The 15,803-nt window shown below is 37.8% G+C and overlaps 1 long non-coding RNA gene across 3 annotated transcripts in view; it reads left to right on the top strand.

Moving 5' to 3' along the window:
- Positions 1 to 13,390, top strand: part of LOC308606402 — a 104,118-nt gene extending 90,728 nt beyond the window's left edge. For all 3 annotated transcript variants that reach the window (XR_014013810.1, XR_014013811.1, XR_014013812.1), the window contains 4 exons: positions 273 to 357; positions 9,651 to 9,869; positions 10,359 to 10,426; positions 13,206 to 13,390. This is a non-coding gene — a long non-coding RNA (uncharacterized lncRNA). The remainder of the gene's footprint in view (positions 1 to 272; positions 358 to 9,650; positions 9,870 to 10,358; positions 10,427 to 13,205) is intronic.
- The last annotated feature ends 2,413 nt before the right edge of the window (positions 13,391 to 15,803 follow it).

Raw genomic sequence — 15,803 nt, 5'->3', positions numbered from 1 at the left:
CAGGAATGAAGAAGATAGAAAAAGGACATGCATGTTATTCTCATTTAATTAAAACAATTTAGGTATTGTAGGTATTGAAAATGTCTTCCAATGATTAAGCCTTCTAACTGGGAAGCAAATTAATTTATGTTCAGCTTCCTAACATGGCACAGTTGGGAAGTAACAAATACAGCATAAAATATGGGCAAGGAAAGTAAAATAGGAAAGTATAGTGATCAATGATCTCAGAGCACCTCTACCATTGCTTATTGATTTTCTTCTTTCATTTTCAGAAAAACTATTATTTAATAACTTCAAAACTCAAGAAGATGACTGAAGGTTATAAAAAAGTGTACCTGAGAGTAACTTTCAAATGAGGTAAGTAGGCAGACCCAGAAAATTCACAAGAACATTTGAGCAACATAGCAATTAATGGATTATAAGCCATACAAGATAACATCTGCAAAGACACAGCAAATTATGGTTTATGTAGGCTTTTAAAATTAGTGATAAAGAAATATAATCATGTACAATTACCCTTTCAGACTCTGATGTCAACTTTTACATTCAGTGTACTAAAAAGGCAAAACAAACCTGGATGTATTTGAAGAGATAGTTAGTTTGATCCTGTGGTGAGAAGAGATTATGGTCCCAAAATAGCCTGCTGTCTGGAGGATTTACCTAGGATTTAAGGGCATTAGCGTGGAAAGCTAGGGTTAAACAGTAGAATGAGTTGCCTAGGGAAGGTTAATCTTACTTCCTATTTCTCAAGGGCATTTTGCTGAGAATAAGAGTGGAATTGGAGTCAGGGTTGTTTGTAAGATGGCATGAGAAGGGAACAGGGTTTGATATGTCAGCCGTTTCCCCCAATCTCCATGTGAGATCAATATACCTTTGATTTAAAAACCATCGCCATCTCTTCTCAAAGCCAAGTTATCTACAGTATTGATTTCCCAGGTATTGTCAGCTTGGTTTCCTGAGACCATGTCTTCTGTGAGTCACCTCAAGGTTTCTCCTTCTCTGCTGTTAATGGGGACTTCCATGCCACTAAATGCAATGATACTTCTTTAGTCTACACCTCCCTCCATTCTCAGGGTACACCTGCCACTTAAAGCAATTTCCTCACTTAAAGCAATCTCTCCTGCTGGCATCCATGGCACCACACCAGTTAGACAACATCCCATTTTATTCTAGCTCCACAGCTATCATCTTGATTGGAGACACCAACAACTTTGGGTTACTGCCTCCTCCCTGCTCCACCCAGTTGTCACTCTTGTTATAAATTATAAATTTATAATATAAATTTGTTCATAGCATTTTCCACTAAGAGCCTCTGGTGACTTGCCATTGCATTTAATAAATTAATTAATTATTTTTTGGCTGCGTGCAGGCTTTCTCTAGTTGCGACAAGGGGGGGGCTACTCTTCGTTGCAGTGCACGGGCTTCTCATTGTGGTGACTTCTCATTGTGGAGCACGGGCTCTAGGCACCTGGGCTTCAGTAGTTGTGGCACGTGGGCTCAGTAGTTGTGGCTCACAGGCTCTAGAGTGCAGGCTCAGTAGTTGTGGCGCCGGGCTTAATTGCTCCGCTGCATGTGGGGTCTTCCCGGACCAGCGCTTGAACCTGTGTCCCCTGCATTGGCATGCAGATTCTTAACTACTGTGCCACCAGGGAAGCCCTCTATTCCGTTTAACTGGAATATTTTTCCATCTTTGTGCCATGCCACATTGTCATAATTAATATAGTTTTATAATGAGTCTTAATAACTAGTAATGTGAACCCTTCAACTTTGTTTTCAAAATTGTCTTAGGTATCTGTGGACTCTTAATTCACATACATATTTTAATATAAACTTTTCAATTTCCACAATTAAAAATACAGCTGGGATTTTCCTTTGGATTGTATTGAATGAATATATCAGTTTAGAAGGAATTATTATCTCTATAATATATTGTCTTGAAATTCATAGACATTTGTCCTGTTTGTTTAGCTCTTTTATATTTTCTCTCAATAATGTCTTTAGTTTTCTGTGAAGAAGTATTGTATGTATTCTGTTAGGGTAATCCTTAAGTATTCTTTATGCTTTTATAACTATCACTTAAAAAACTCATTTTCTACTTCTTCCCAGTAGATAATAATGAAACTTTTTCATTCTGATTTTAATGAGCAATTTTGCTAGGTTCACTTATTCATTTTAATAGTTTTTCTGTGGAATATTTTTGGATATGCCAGATGAACAGCTGTGTGGTCTGTGACCAATCACAGGGATATTTACTTTTCCATTCTTTATGCTTTGGTAGTTCTTTTACTTACCCACATGCGTAGCCAAGGACCTAAACTATTACAATGTGGAAAAGAAGAGGTGATAGAGGGTGTTTTGTCATGTTCGTGATCTTAGGAGGTGAGGTTTCAATATTTTACCGTTAAGTATGATGTTTGCTGTAGGTATTTTGTAGTTGAGCCTCAATATCAAACTAATGTTAGATTCTTTTATTTCTAGTTTGCTAAGTTTCTATAATGAATTTTTTCAAGTGCTTTTTCTGGCATCTATTGAGAAGATTTTTTTTTTTCTTTTCTTCTTCCAGTGTGGTGAATTGTTTGGCTTTTCTTTCTCCCTCCCTCCCTCCTTTTCTTCTTTCTTTCTTTCTTCCTCCCTCCCTCTCTTTCTTCCTTCCTTTCTCCTTCCTCCCTCCTTCCCACCCTCCATTTCTTCCTCTCCCTCTCCCTTCCTCCCTTCCTTCCTCCCTCCCTCTCTCTCTCTCTCTCTCTTTCTTTCTTTCTTTCTTTCAACTGTGGGAACAACGTTGCATTCATGGATTGTGATGCATTCCTGGATCCAATTCAATGGATTGTGATGTATTTATTACCTTTTTAATATATCGATGGCTTATATTGAAATCAATTTTGCAACTATGCTCATGATGGTTATTAGCGTGTGATTCACTTTTCTTGCAATGTCCTTTCCAGATTTTAATATGAAAGTTAGGTTGGCCTCATTGCATGAATTGGGGGTATATGCCCTCCTTATTTTGGATTAAAAAAATCCTTTTGACCTGTGTATTAAATGAATTATCAAATGCCTGAAGGAAAAGGGGCTCAGAATGTTAAGTTCACTTCTCTGGGCTTCATTTCTCTCCAGTAATGTGTTCCTTGAGTCCTGGCTGCCTTGGTAGCTCTCTGATGTCTTCAACCTGAAGTTTTCTGTATTTTATTCATCTTTTAAAGATTTTCTTGGTGAGAGGTTCATTTTGCCACAGGCTGACCCATCATGGGAAGTGAAAGCCTCCCTCGTTTTTAACCCCCATCTCTAGTTCTTGCTATTTTTCACAAAGGGCAGACAGATCAAGAATTTTTCAGCTTGTGTGTTACAAGTATTCATTAGAGACTTCTAGACTGCTGTCTGTGCTCACCTTCTCATGGTTGAATGCTTTAGGAATGAAGAAGAATATTTACTGAGACAAATGCTTCTGTCAGCTTGACAATGCTCTTTTCAAACTGGGTGCCTCTCAAAGCAAGCTCTGCATGGTTCATTACCCATTTGCTGCCCTACCCTCATCTTTAAAGATTTGCTTTAGATGATGCTGGTCTGCAGAGGTTTCTGTTTTCTGGTATATACAAGTTTTAGTTGTTTTAGAAGTCTTAGAAAAGTTAAGAAACATGTTCTTCATAGTGAAGAATGCTTATTTTAATTTTGATTAGAATCTCTTATAAACATGCCCTGGAGGGATTTCTTTGGGTAAAATCTGGTTAGATGTTAAATCAGGCAGAAAGGCACACACACATACAAACTAATTCTAAAAGGTGAAATCAAATTTTAACAAATAATATTTTCACAGGGAATGATGTCAGCAAGATGGCAGAATAGGAGTCCCCTGTTTATATCCCTACTCAGCAATAATAATTTGGCAGCCATCTTGGACAGAAGTGCCTTAGTGGGAGATTTGGGATCTAGATAGGAGATTGTTAAATCCTACTGGAGCCCAAGACCAGTGAGGGCTGTTTTGAGAAGGCAGATCCATGCCCAGGCTGCTGAATTGCCAACTGTGGTCCCAGCTAGACCCAGAAACAGCTCCTTCCCCTGATATTATATCTCGTTTTGGCCGTGGTCCTGCCACCAGCACCATTTGTTACAGAATCCAGCAGGAGTGATGCCTGCCTGTACCTCAGGTATAGACTAATGGAACAGAATCGACAGCTCAGCAATAAACCCACATGTACACAGTTAATTCATAATTGACAAGGGAGCCAAGAATACTCAGTGGAGGAAGGATAGTCTCTTCAATAAATGGTGTTGGGAAAACTGGACAGCTACATGTAAAAGAATGAAACTAGAACACTTCCTAACACCATACACAAAAATAAACTCCAAATGGGTTAGAGACCTAAATGTAAGACCCGACACTATAAAACTCTTAGAGGGGGCTTCCCTGGTGGCGCAGTGGTTAAGAATCCATCTGCCAATGCAGGGGACACGGGTTCAAGCCCTGGTCTGGGAAGATCCCCCATGCCGTGGAACAACTAAGCCCGTGTGCCACAACTACTGAGCCTGTGCTCTAGAGCCCATGAGCCACAATCACTGAGCCCACATGCCACAACTACTGAAGCCTACGTGCCTAGAGCCTGTGCTCCGCAGCAAGAGAAGTCACCACAATGAGAAGCCCATGCACTGCAACAAAGGGTAGCCTCCACTCACCACAATGAGAGAAAAGCCCACGTGCAACAATGAAGACCCAGCACAGCCAAAAATAAAATAAATAAAAATTTTAAGAAAAGAAATACTTAAAAAAATAAATGAAAAACAAACTCTTAGAGGAAAACATAGGAAAAACACTCTTTGACATAAACCAGAGCAAGATCCTTTTGGACCCACCTCCTAGAGTAATGAAAATAAAAACAAAAATAAATAAATGGGACCTAATGAAACAAAAGCTATTGCACAGCAAAGGAAATCATAAACACGACGAAAAGACAACCCTCAGAATGGGAGAAAATATTTGTAAATGAAACAATGGACAAAGGGTTAATCTCCAAAATATACAAACAGCTCATGGAGCTCAATATCAAAAAAACAAACAATTCAATTAAAAAATGGGCAGAAGACCTAAACAGACATTTCACCAAAGAAGACATATAGATGGCCAAGAGGCACATGAAAAGATGCTCAACACCACTAATTACTAGAGAAATGCAAATCAAAACTACAATGAGGTTATCACCTCATGCTGGTCAGAATGGCCATTATCAAAAAATCTAGAAAGAATAAATGCTGGAAAGGGTGTGGTGAAAAAGGAAACCTCCTGCACTGTTGATGGGAATGTAAATTGATACAACCACTATGGAGGTTCCTTAAAAAACTAAAAATAGAATTACCATATGATCCAGCAATCCCACTACTGGACATATACCCAGAGAAAACCATAATTCAAAAAGACGCATGTACCCCAGTGTTCATTGCAGCACTATTTACAATAGCCAGGACATGGAAGCAACCTAAATGTCCATTGACAGACGAATGGATAAAGAAGATGTGGTACATATATACAATGGAATAATACTCAACCATAAAAAGGAACAAAATTGGGTCGTTTGTTGAGATGTGGATGGATCTAGGAACTGTCACACAGAGTGAGGTCAGAAAGAGAAAAACAAATATCGTATATTAACGCATATATATGGAACCTAGAAAAATGGTACAGATGAACCGGTTTGCAGGGCAGAAATTGAGACACAGATTTAGAGAACAAATGTATGGACACCACGGGGGGAAAGAAGCAGGGGGTAGGGGTGGTGGTGAGATGAATTGGGTGATTGGGATCGACATGTATACACTGCTGTGTATAAAATGGATGACTAATAAGAACCTGCTGTATAAAAAATAAAATAAAATTCAAAAGTTCAAAAAAGAAATTAAAAAAAAAGAAAAAAAAAAGAGACATGTACCACAGTGTTCACTGCAGCTCTATTTACAATAGCCAGGACATGAAACAACCTAAATGTCCATCCACAGATGAATGGATAGAGAAGATGTGGCACATATATACAATGGAATATTACTCAACCATAAAATAAAAACAAGATTGGGTTATTTGTGGTGAGGTGGATGGACCTAGAGTCTGTCATGCAGAGGTAAGTCAGAAAGAGAAAAACAAATACTGTATGCTAACACATATATATGGAATCTTAAAAAAAATGGAACTGATGAACCTAGTGGCAGGGCAGGAATAAAGACATAGACATAGAGAATGGACTTGAGGACATGGAGGTGGAGGGTGAAGGGGACGCTGGGGTGAAGTGAGAGTGGCATGGACATATATACTCTACCAAATGTAAAACAGATAGCTAGTGGGAAGCAGCCGCATAGCACAGGGAGATCAGCTCGGTGCTTTGTGACCACCTAGAGGGGTGGGATAGGGAGGGTGGGAGGGAGGCTCAAGAGGGAGGGGATATGGGGATATATGTATGCATATGACTGATTCATTTTGTTGTACAACAGAAACTAACACAGCATTGTGAAGCAATTATACTCCAATAAAGATCTATTTAAAAAAAACCACTTTGAAGTAAAATATATTTCATTAAAAAAAATAAATAAAACACAGGTTGGCTTTTTTAGTTTTCACTGAGGCTCAAATCAGGAATGTAGGAAATGTAATTTAATGCATAAATGTATCCCTTAATCTCTCATCTTTGATACTTGAGTTTAAATCTCAGAATCGAACTTCAGTTATTGAATGATAATCAGCCTTTTCTGGCTTTTCCTTACTGTCAACTTTTACTTTCTATTGACATTTTAATCTGTTGCTTTCCTGAAGGCCTTTTCAATAAGTGTGAGTATCCTTCATAGGCAAAATTGCCAGATTTAGAAAATAAAAATACAGTGTAGGTATATCTTATGCAATATTTGAGAGCTCCTTATATTAAAAATCTATTTGTTGTTTATCTAAGATTCACACTTAATGGGGCATCCTGTATTTAGCTGGCAATCCTATTCTTAGGGCAAGAAAAAAATAAAGTTGAAATTGCATTTTTCATAAGTAGTCAGAAAACAAGGAGACAGATATTCTGGCTGAGAATTTGGTGTTTTCTATAGGTTTTCTTTGTCCATGTTCTCGCTCACACTTTTGTGAGCTACTCTTCATAATAATCTGTACTAACCAGACTCTTTTAATTTGTGGAAGAATTTTGTCAGTGTGAGAATTTAAACATGTTCAATTTATAAGACTTCTTTTCTCTTTTTTTTTCCCAAATGAACAAATCAAAAATTTATTCTAGACTGTTGCTCATACACTGCCACATTCCTTCTGTGTGGTCTGGACCAATCTATAGCTAACAAGTGACCAAATAGGGTTGCATGATAAGACAGACTTATTTTCTTTATTTGAATACCCCAATTATAGGCCAAATCCAAAATTTTAAATAGTATTTGGTATATATTTTATGAGGATTAAATACATCATTTATGTCAGACGTTACATTCCAACCTGAAGATTCAGATTTCCTGAATGGATATCTGCACAGGCCTTCTGACCAAGTCCAGAGATCAGTATTCATTAGGAAGAAGTTCAATGGCATAGAAGAAAGGGCACTGAGAATTAGGATATTTATATCCTGATCTTGGCATTGCCCCTGGGAAAGTAGCATCAGTCTTGTGTCTCTGTTTCTTAATCTGTTAAACGAGGCACTTGGACTACATCTGCATTTCACAAAGTGCTCTAAGAACTGTCTTTGTAACAGTGCTTCTGGGGTCAGGAAAGTTGTTTAAAAAACTGAATACTCCATGGGGTATTCAAACTATAATATTAAAGTTTATATATATAATACCTAATATATGTAATATATCATAACATTAGATATTACATATGTTATATGATGCATATAAAATTTAATATTATAATATTAAAGTTTATATATAATATTTATTATATATTATATTAAATATATATTCTATTAATATTATAAAATTTATAAAAGTATACATTTTAGCAACCACGAAGCTCTGAGAAGTATGTGGGGTCAAAAGAACAACAAACCACAGACAATATAAAGTTTGCATTCTGCAAACTTTTCGACTACAAACCCTCTTCTGAGAAAGCTGTTAGCATCACATGGGCCACCTGGAGGATACTGGATTTGATGAGTATAATATCCTCTTCAGCTCCAACATGCTATGGATATCCTTAGAAAGATCTGGCTTTGGTGAAAGGCAATAATGGTTCATCTTTCAGGAGGCTGAGGTGTTTGGGCTCAAACTGTGCAAACAGTGAGGAGACCTGGAATATTCAGAGTACGCAGTGACGATAGGGAGGCTGGTGAGCCTCCTTTTTTTAAAAATTTTTAATTAAAAAAATTTTTTTTTAATTAATTTATTTTTGGCTGTGTTGGGTCTTTGTTGCTGTGCATGGGCTTTCTCTAGTTGCGTCCAGCGGGGGCTACTCTTCGTTGCGGTGCACAGGCTTCTCATTGTGGTGGCTTCTCTTGTTGTGGAGCACGGGCTCTAGGCGTGCGGGCTTCAGTAGTTGTGGCTCATGGTCCTTTTGTTTTATTTATGGACAACATCGACACTATCGCCAGCATCTTCTTTGGCTGTTAGGAAGGCTGCATTTATTGAGGTGTAATCTGCCCTTTCCAATTTTATTTTGATTCTTTAATTTGACGAGGGTGTTGTAATGGGAAGTTTTGTGTTAAAACAGAGAGAGAACACAATTTAAGTTTTCTGAAGGAGTAGTGGCTCCCTTTTTTCACCTCTCAACTCCTGGTCTGTTCTCCTTTGAGTGCTCTCTTAATGCCTCTCCAGGGCCTCAGAAATTAAAATGTCACTTTTATTCCTATTATTCTGATTTTCTAATTTGGGATATTTTCTCAATTCATATTTATGTCACATATGAGTTTAAAAAACTGAGCTCTTTATTTTATAGTCAAAATCTTAAGTCTTCTGGCTTTTGGCAGAAAATCATCAGCTTTTTAAGTTACTCATGTGGCTTCTGAGAAATGGGGCTGCTGTGATTGATGTCTCTGCCGCAAAATACCTAGTCTGTTTAGAACATGGTAGAGAGATGAGGAAGCACGCGAGTCCACATTGTCTTATGAACTGAATTAGATCTCCTAAAATTCACATGTTGAAGTCTTAACCGTACCTAAGAATGTGACTGTATTTGGAGATGGGGTTTTAAAAGAGGCAATTAAGTTAAAATGAGGTCATTAGGGTGGGTCCTAACCCAATATAAGAAGCAGAAATTAGGACACAGGCACATATAGAGGGAAGAGCACGTGAGGACACAGGGAGAAGGTGGCCATCTACAAGCCAAGGAGAGGGGCCTCAGAAGAAATCAACGCTGCTGACACCTTGATCTCAGACTTCCAGCCTCCAGAACTGTGAGAAAAACTGCTTTGTTGAAGCCACCAAGCCTGTGGTATTTGTTAATGCAGCCTGAGCAGGCTAAAACACACAGGTATCCCTGGAAGCAGACTCTCACCACTTCCCATACACAGGTGAGATTGTTGCGTGGAAAATGTAATACTTTTGGTCAGACAAATGTTCAACTGGTTTCTCAACTCCTATACTGATGTAATAATATTGGCAATATCTTTAGTATGTTTCCTAGAGGGATGATCAGTGAATAAGTAACTTGATAAAGAAATAGCATCCAAATAAACGGGTGTTTCTTTTCACAGATGCCTTCCACTGCCCATGGGAACAGTTCTTCTCATCCCTTTTCTGACAAAGGAATATCATAAAGACAAAATTGAAAAATACTTCCCCATGCGAAGGAGCTTTGGTTCAGCTGCAGAGTTAAACTCACGTCTGCACTAAATTGGAATTGGCTGTGAATGATTACAAATGAAAATCTGTTGTTGCTGAAGGTTCTTATTTGCAACAAAAGACAAGAACAGGTATTTCGTAGTGTCACTGTGTTCTAGTATGTGGTCTTTATACCCGGACTCCTGATTGCTTTCCTGTGCCTCATTAAATTTATTACTTTTCTGGACCCTGTACAAGAAAAATTGCTTTAAAAAATGATAAGCTCTGGGCAGTATGACAAACTCCTGTATATACTTCTACCTTTTCTTCTGAACTCATTGAATTTGTGCATTAAAAAATTACCATTATTTGTTAAAAATTATATTAAAAATTACCATTCTCCTCCCTTTTGCCTAAACATATTTAGTCTCTTATTTGAATTACCTTTATATCTTTGTTTCAGAATTTAACTTGAACTTATATTAAACCTTTAATCAAATACAGAAATGATTCTTTCCCCTTGACTTAATGTTACAAAGTACTTGTCTTAGCATATAGGAATTGCACACATAACTGTAGTTTTATCTAGATCTCAGTCTTTGGCTCCATCCTTATTTTTATTCCTGTATCTATCCATCCAGGAACAAAGAAAATGCAACATACAATGCAGTATTAGAACTTCAAAGGAAAACAAAATGCATGTTTACAGGTAAAGAATCCTACAAAAATTCTAGGGTTCGGTGAAAATTCTCTTCCAAACCTCCTAGCAAGCCCAGTGAGAAAGAAAACACATTTGTTTTCAAATTGTAAGTAAGGGAAAAAAAGTGCTTATTAACCGTATGACCTTAGGCAAATTAAGTAATCACCCTGTGCCTCCGTTTCTTCATAAGTTTAATAAGAATGATAGAAGTAACTTCGTTATATAGGCATGTTATGAGGATTAAATCAAATGTGCCAGTATTAGTAAAGCATTTAGAACAGTGGCTGGCACAAGGTAAGCACTATTTGAGTGTTTTTAAAATAAAAAATAAAATAAATGCTAAGGAAAATTCTCAAGGAATGTAAAGTTTCACCCAGTACCTAATTTTAAAGGTTAGTTCTCATTGGGAGCTTCGCCTTATCAACAGGAGAGTAAGAGAGACAAGGTAAAAATGTTCACTTATGACTTCTTTGTTGCAAACACGTTTGTGGGATCTGTGGAATGTTTTTTTTGACTCATCCCTCAGTAGGTGCTGAGGACAGAACTTAGAACTCAGGGAAAGCGATTTTGCAGCAGGCCAGGGTAATATGTTCTGAACATGCAATGTTCTGATGATCGGGCTTTAGCTCTAGATTATAAAGAAATGGATGGATGCGTTTGCTTCCAACAACCATTCATAAATATCTCTTCTCTGGGCTTCCCTGGTGGTGGTGCAGTGGTTGAGTGTCCACCTGCCGATGCATGGGACACGGGTTCGTGCCCCGGTCCGGGAAGATCCCACGTGCCATGGAGCGGCTGGGCTCGTGAGCCATGGCCGCTGAGCCTGCGCGTCTGGAGCCTGTGCTCCGCAACGGGAGAGGCCACAACAGTGAGAGGCCCGCGTACCGCAAAAAAAAAAAAAAAGAAAAAAAATCTCTTCTCAGGGCATTTTACACGTTGTTCAGTGGAAGCATGGCATCATGGTTTCTGCTAGGGCTTGTATGAAAACACTGTGTCTTGCTGATAAAGCCAGCGATTCAGTGTAGCAGTTGCTGGTCAATAGCAGACACACCTGCTTTCATATCACTGGCTATGCCAGTGGCTGGCTTGTGACCTCGGGCAAGCTATTCCACTTCTTAGGATCCTTGGTTTCACCAGATGAGCCATTGCAATCTCAAAATAGTGCTTTGAGAATGAAGGAGATTATGCACGTGTAGCATGGACACTGTGACTGATCGCATAGGAGTGATGACAAGGGGGGACTCTGACTTCTCTTAGTTTGGTGACTGTGTTGGACCTCAGGCTCCTCATCTGCAAATGGGAAAAGTAATAGCACCTTTCTCACACGGCTGTTGCAAGGTTTAAATGCAAGAGAAAAACACGGTGATTGGCATATATTAAGGGTTTCATAAAGGTTACCTGTTATGCTTTATTCAATCTTATACTAAATACTGCACGTACTACAGTCTAATTGAAATAATACTAGGTAAAAATGGCGTATTTTGGGAACAGATTTTTAGAAAAGAATTTTCAACACTGTTTTCACAAACAAAATACAAGTTAATTATGTCAACCTTTATTATTATAGAAGCAGTACTTCTATAAGAAATGCCATGCAAACAAAAATATAAAATAAAAACATACATTCCCACGGCACAGAGATTACCACAGTAACACTCTAGTAACACTCCACCTACAGTTTCCTTAAGAATATATGGGAGTAATATTATGTGTCTATCTATATTTTTAAGACATTTTTGAGCAGTTTTAGGGTCACAGAAAATTAAGATATAGAGACTTCCCATATGCCCCCTCTCCCAACACAGGCATAGCCTACCTCACTATCAAGATCCCCCACCAGAGTGTGTACATATGTTACAACTGATGAACCTATATTGACACATCATTATCAACCAAAGTCCATAGTTTACATTAGAGTTTGTTCTGGGTGTTGTACATTCTATGTGTCTAGACAACTGTATAATGACGTATCCACCATGACAGTATGATAGAGAGCATTTTCACTTCCCTAATAAACCTCTATAATATTATATTTTTAACCATAGTGATCATACTGTACACATTGTTTTATGATATGCTTTTTTCAGTTGACTATCTTGGTCTCTACAGATGAGTAAATTTTATCTCACCTAATATCTGAAACATGATAAACTATTTCCAAGTGTCCCAGTTATATTTTTATAGCTGGTTTGTAGAAATCACTATCCAATCCAGAACCACATAAGTGCTTGTGTTTCAATAATTTTTTTTTTTGCCATGAAAATTTCTTTTTTTTTTTTTTTTTTGCTGTACGCGGGCCTCTCACTGCTGTGGCCTCTCCCGTTGCGGAGCACAGGCTCCGGACACACAGGCTCCACGGCCATGGCTCGCGGGCCCAGCCGCTGCGCGGCATGTGGGATCTTCCGGGATAGGGGCACGAACCCGTGTCCCCTGCATCGGCAGGCGGACTCTCAACCACTGCGCCACCAGGGAAGCCCGAAAATTTCTTTTTTTTAACATCTTTATTGGAGTATAATTGCTTTATAATTGCTTTATAAACTAACACACAATGGTGTGTTAGTTTCTGCTTTATAACAAAGTGAATCAGTTATACGTATACATATGTCCTCATATCTCTTCCCTCTTGCATCTCCCTCCTTCCCACCTTCCCTATCCCACCCCTCTAGGTGGTCACAAAGCACCGAGCTGATCTCCCTGTACTATGTGGCTGCTTCCCACTAGCTATCTATTTTACGTTTAGTAGTGTATATATGTCCATTCAATAATTTTTTATTTGTGTTTTGAACAGCTCTATTTCAGTCTAATTTATATACAGTAAAATGCAAAGGTCTTAAGTGTACAGTTCAGTGAGCTTTGACACCCCTATAAACCTATGAAGCCAACGTGGGAATAAAGATACAGAATATTTCATCACCTTCAAAGGTTCTGAGTGCCCTGTTTCAGTCCATTGCTCCCCAAGAGGCAAGTACTCTTCTGATATCTCTCATTATAAGTTAGTTTTGATTGTTTTTGAACTTTATGTAAATGGAATGATTTGGTATTTATTCCTTATGAGTCTGGATTCTTTCACTAAACATAATGTTTTTGAAATACATCCACGTTGTGTGAATTAATAGTCCATCCTTTTTTAATTGCTGAGTAGAAATACTTCACATCAGTAGACCGTGGTTTGTTTATCCATTCTCTTGTTGTGGTGGGTTCAGTAATGGCCCCCATTCCTCCCACTGAGAAGTGAGGTCTGTGTCTCCATCCTTGAATCTGGGTTTTGTGCTTGCTGACAATAGAAACTGGAAGCTTCTACTGCCTGTTTCTTGGGGCACTTACTCTTGGAATACGACGACCATACTGTGCAAAAGCACATGCAGCAGTGTGGAGAGGCCCAGGCAGAGAGGGATTGCAGCCTCCAGCAGTATTCAATTATTAAAACAATTGTTTTTTTTAGCTCGATAATTTGAATTTTATTTACTTTAAGTTTACAGATCCCTCATAAAATCCACTATCTCTAAACTCATTCAATTTATCTTTTTCTTTCAATTATTTAACATATTTATAACACTTGTTTTAAAGTCTTTGTCTGTAGATTTTAGAGTCATTAGTAAGTCTTTAAAAAAATTATTTATGTATTTTTATTTGGTCGTGCCAGGTCTTAGTTGCGGCAGGTGGGCTCCTTAGTTGTGGCATGTGGGCTCCTTAGTTGTGGCATACAAACTCTTAGTTGCGGCATGCATGTGGTATCTAGTTCCCTGACCAGGGATTGAACCTGGGTCCCCTGCATTGAGAGTGTGGAGTCTTAACCACTGTGCCACCAGGGAAGTCCCAGTAAGTCTTTCTTTATTGAATTTCCTTCTCTTGATTATGGGTCAATTCACCTGCTTCTTTACATGTCTTATAAAGTTTTATTGTATACCGGTCATTAAAGAACAGTCATAAGTGAAATATGATGATTTTTCTTCTTTTCTCTATTCTCAGAGAGTACAAGAACTTCCTTCAACCAGGCAGCCAATACCAGGTCTATTCTTTTAGATTCCACTTACTTCAATCTGGGTCAGAGCTGGATTACAATTGCAGTTAGTTTTAGTTTATAGCTGATTCAATTATAATTTAGGAGATCTCACTTTGTCCTTCAGCTCAACCACAACTTACTTTATTTATTATTAATTAATTAATTTTAATTAAAAATTTTATTGTAACATTATATAAATTTATATGTGTAACATTGTATATATTATAACATTATGTTTCATGTGTACAACATTATATTTCTACTTCTGTATACATTATAGTGTGCTCACCACCCCAAATTTTTAATTTAATTTAATTTTTTTTATTGAAATATAGTTGATTTACAATATAGTGTTAATTTCTGCTGTACAGCAAAGTGATTCAGTTATACATATATATATATATATATAGATTCTTTTTTTAATATTCCTTTCCATTATGGTTTATCATAAGACATTGAATATAGCTCTCTGTGCTATACAGTAGGACCTTGTTGTTTAACCTCCCACTCCATCCCTCCCCCAACCCCTTCCCCCTTGGCAACCACAAGTCTGTTCTCTATGTCCATGAGTCTGTTTCTCTTTCATCAATAGGTTCATTTGTGTCATATTTTAGATTCCACATATAAGAGATATCATATGTCTTTCTCTTTCTGACTTACTTCACTTTGTATGATAATCTCTAGTTGTATCTATGTTGCTGCAAAAGGCATTATTTCATTCTTTTTTATGGCTGAGTAGTATTCCATTGTAAATATGTACCACATCTTCTTTATCCATTCATCTGTCGATGGACATTTAGGTTGTTTCCATTTCTTAGCTATTGTGAATAGTGCTGCTATGAATCATCATAGAGGTGCATGTATCTTTTTGAATTAGAGTTTTGTCTAGATATATGCCCAGGAATGGAGTTGCTGGATCATATGGTAATTCTATTTTTAGTTTTCTGAGGAATCTTCATACTGTTTTTCATAGTGGCTGCACCAACTTACATTCCCACCAACAGTGTAGGATGGTTCCCTTTTCTCCATATCCTCTGCAGCATTTGTTATTTGTAGAGTTTTTAATGATGGCTATTCTGACTGGTATGAGGTGGTACCTCATTGTAGTTTTGACTTGCATTTCTTTAATAATGTTGAGCATCTGTTCATGTGCCTATTGGCCATTTGTATTTCTTCTTTGGAGAAATATCTATTTAGGTCTTCTGTCCATTTTTTGATTGGGTTTTTTGCTTTGCTGTTGCTGAGTTGTATGAGCTGTTTGTATATTTTGGAAATTAAGCCCTTTTTGGTCGCATCATTTGCAAATATTTTCTCCCCTTCAGTTGGTTGTCTTTTCGTTTTGTTTATGGTTTCCTTTGCTGGGTGAAAGCTTGTAAGTTTGGT

Source organism: Mesoplodon bidens (genome assembly GCF_964165515.1).
Source record: "Mesoplodon bidens genome assembly, chromosome: 18".
In the NCBI taxonomy this organism is placed as follows: Eukaryota; Metazoa; Chordata; class Mammalia; order Artiodactyla; family Ziphiidae; genus Mesoplodon; species Mesoplodon bidens.
Note: the sequence above shows the minus strand (reverse complement) of the source record. Positions and strands in the feature narration are given on the sequence as shown.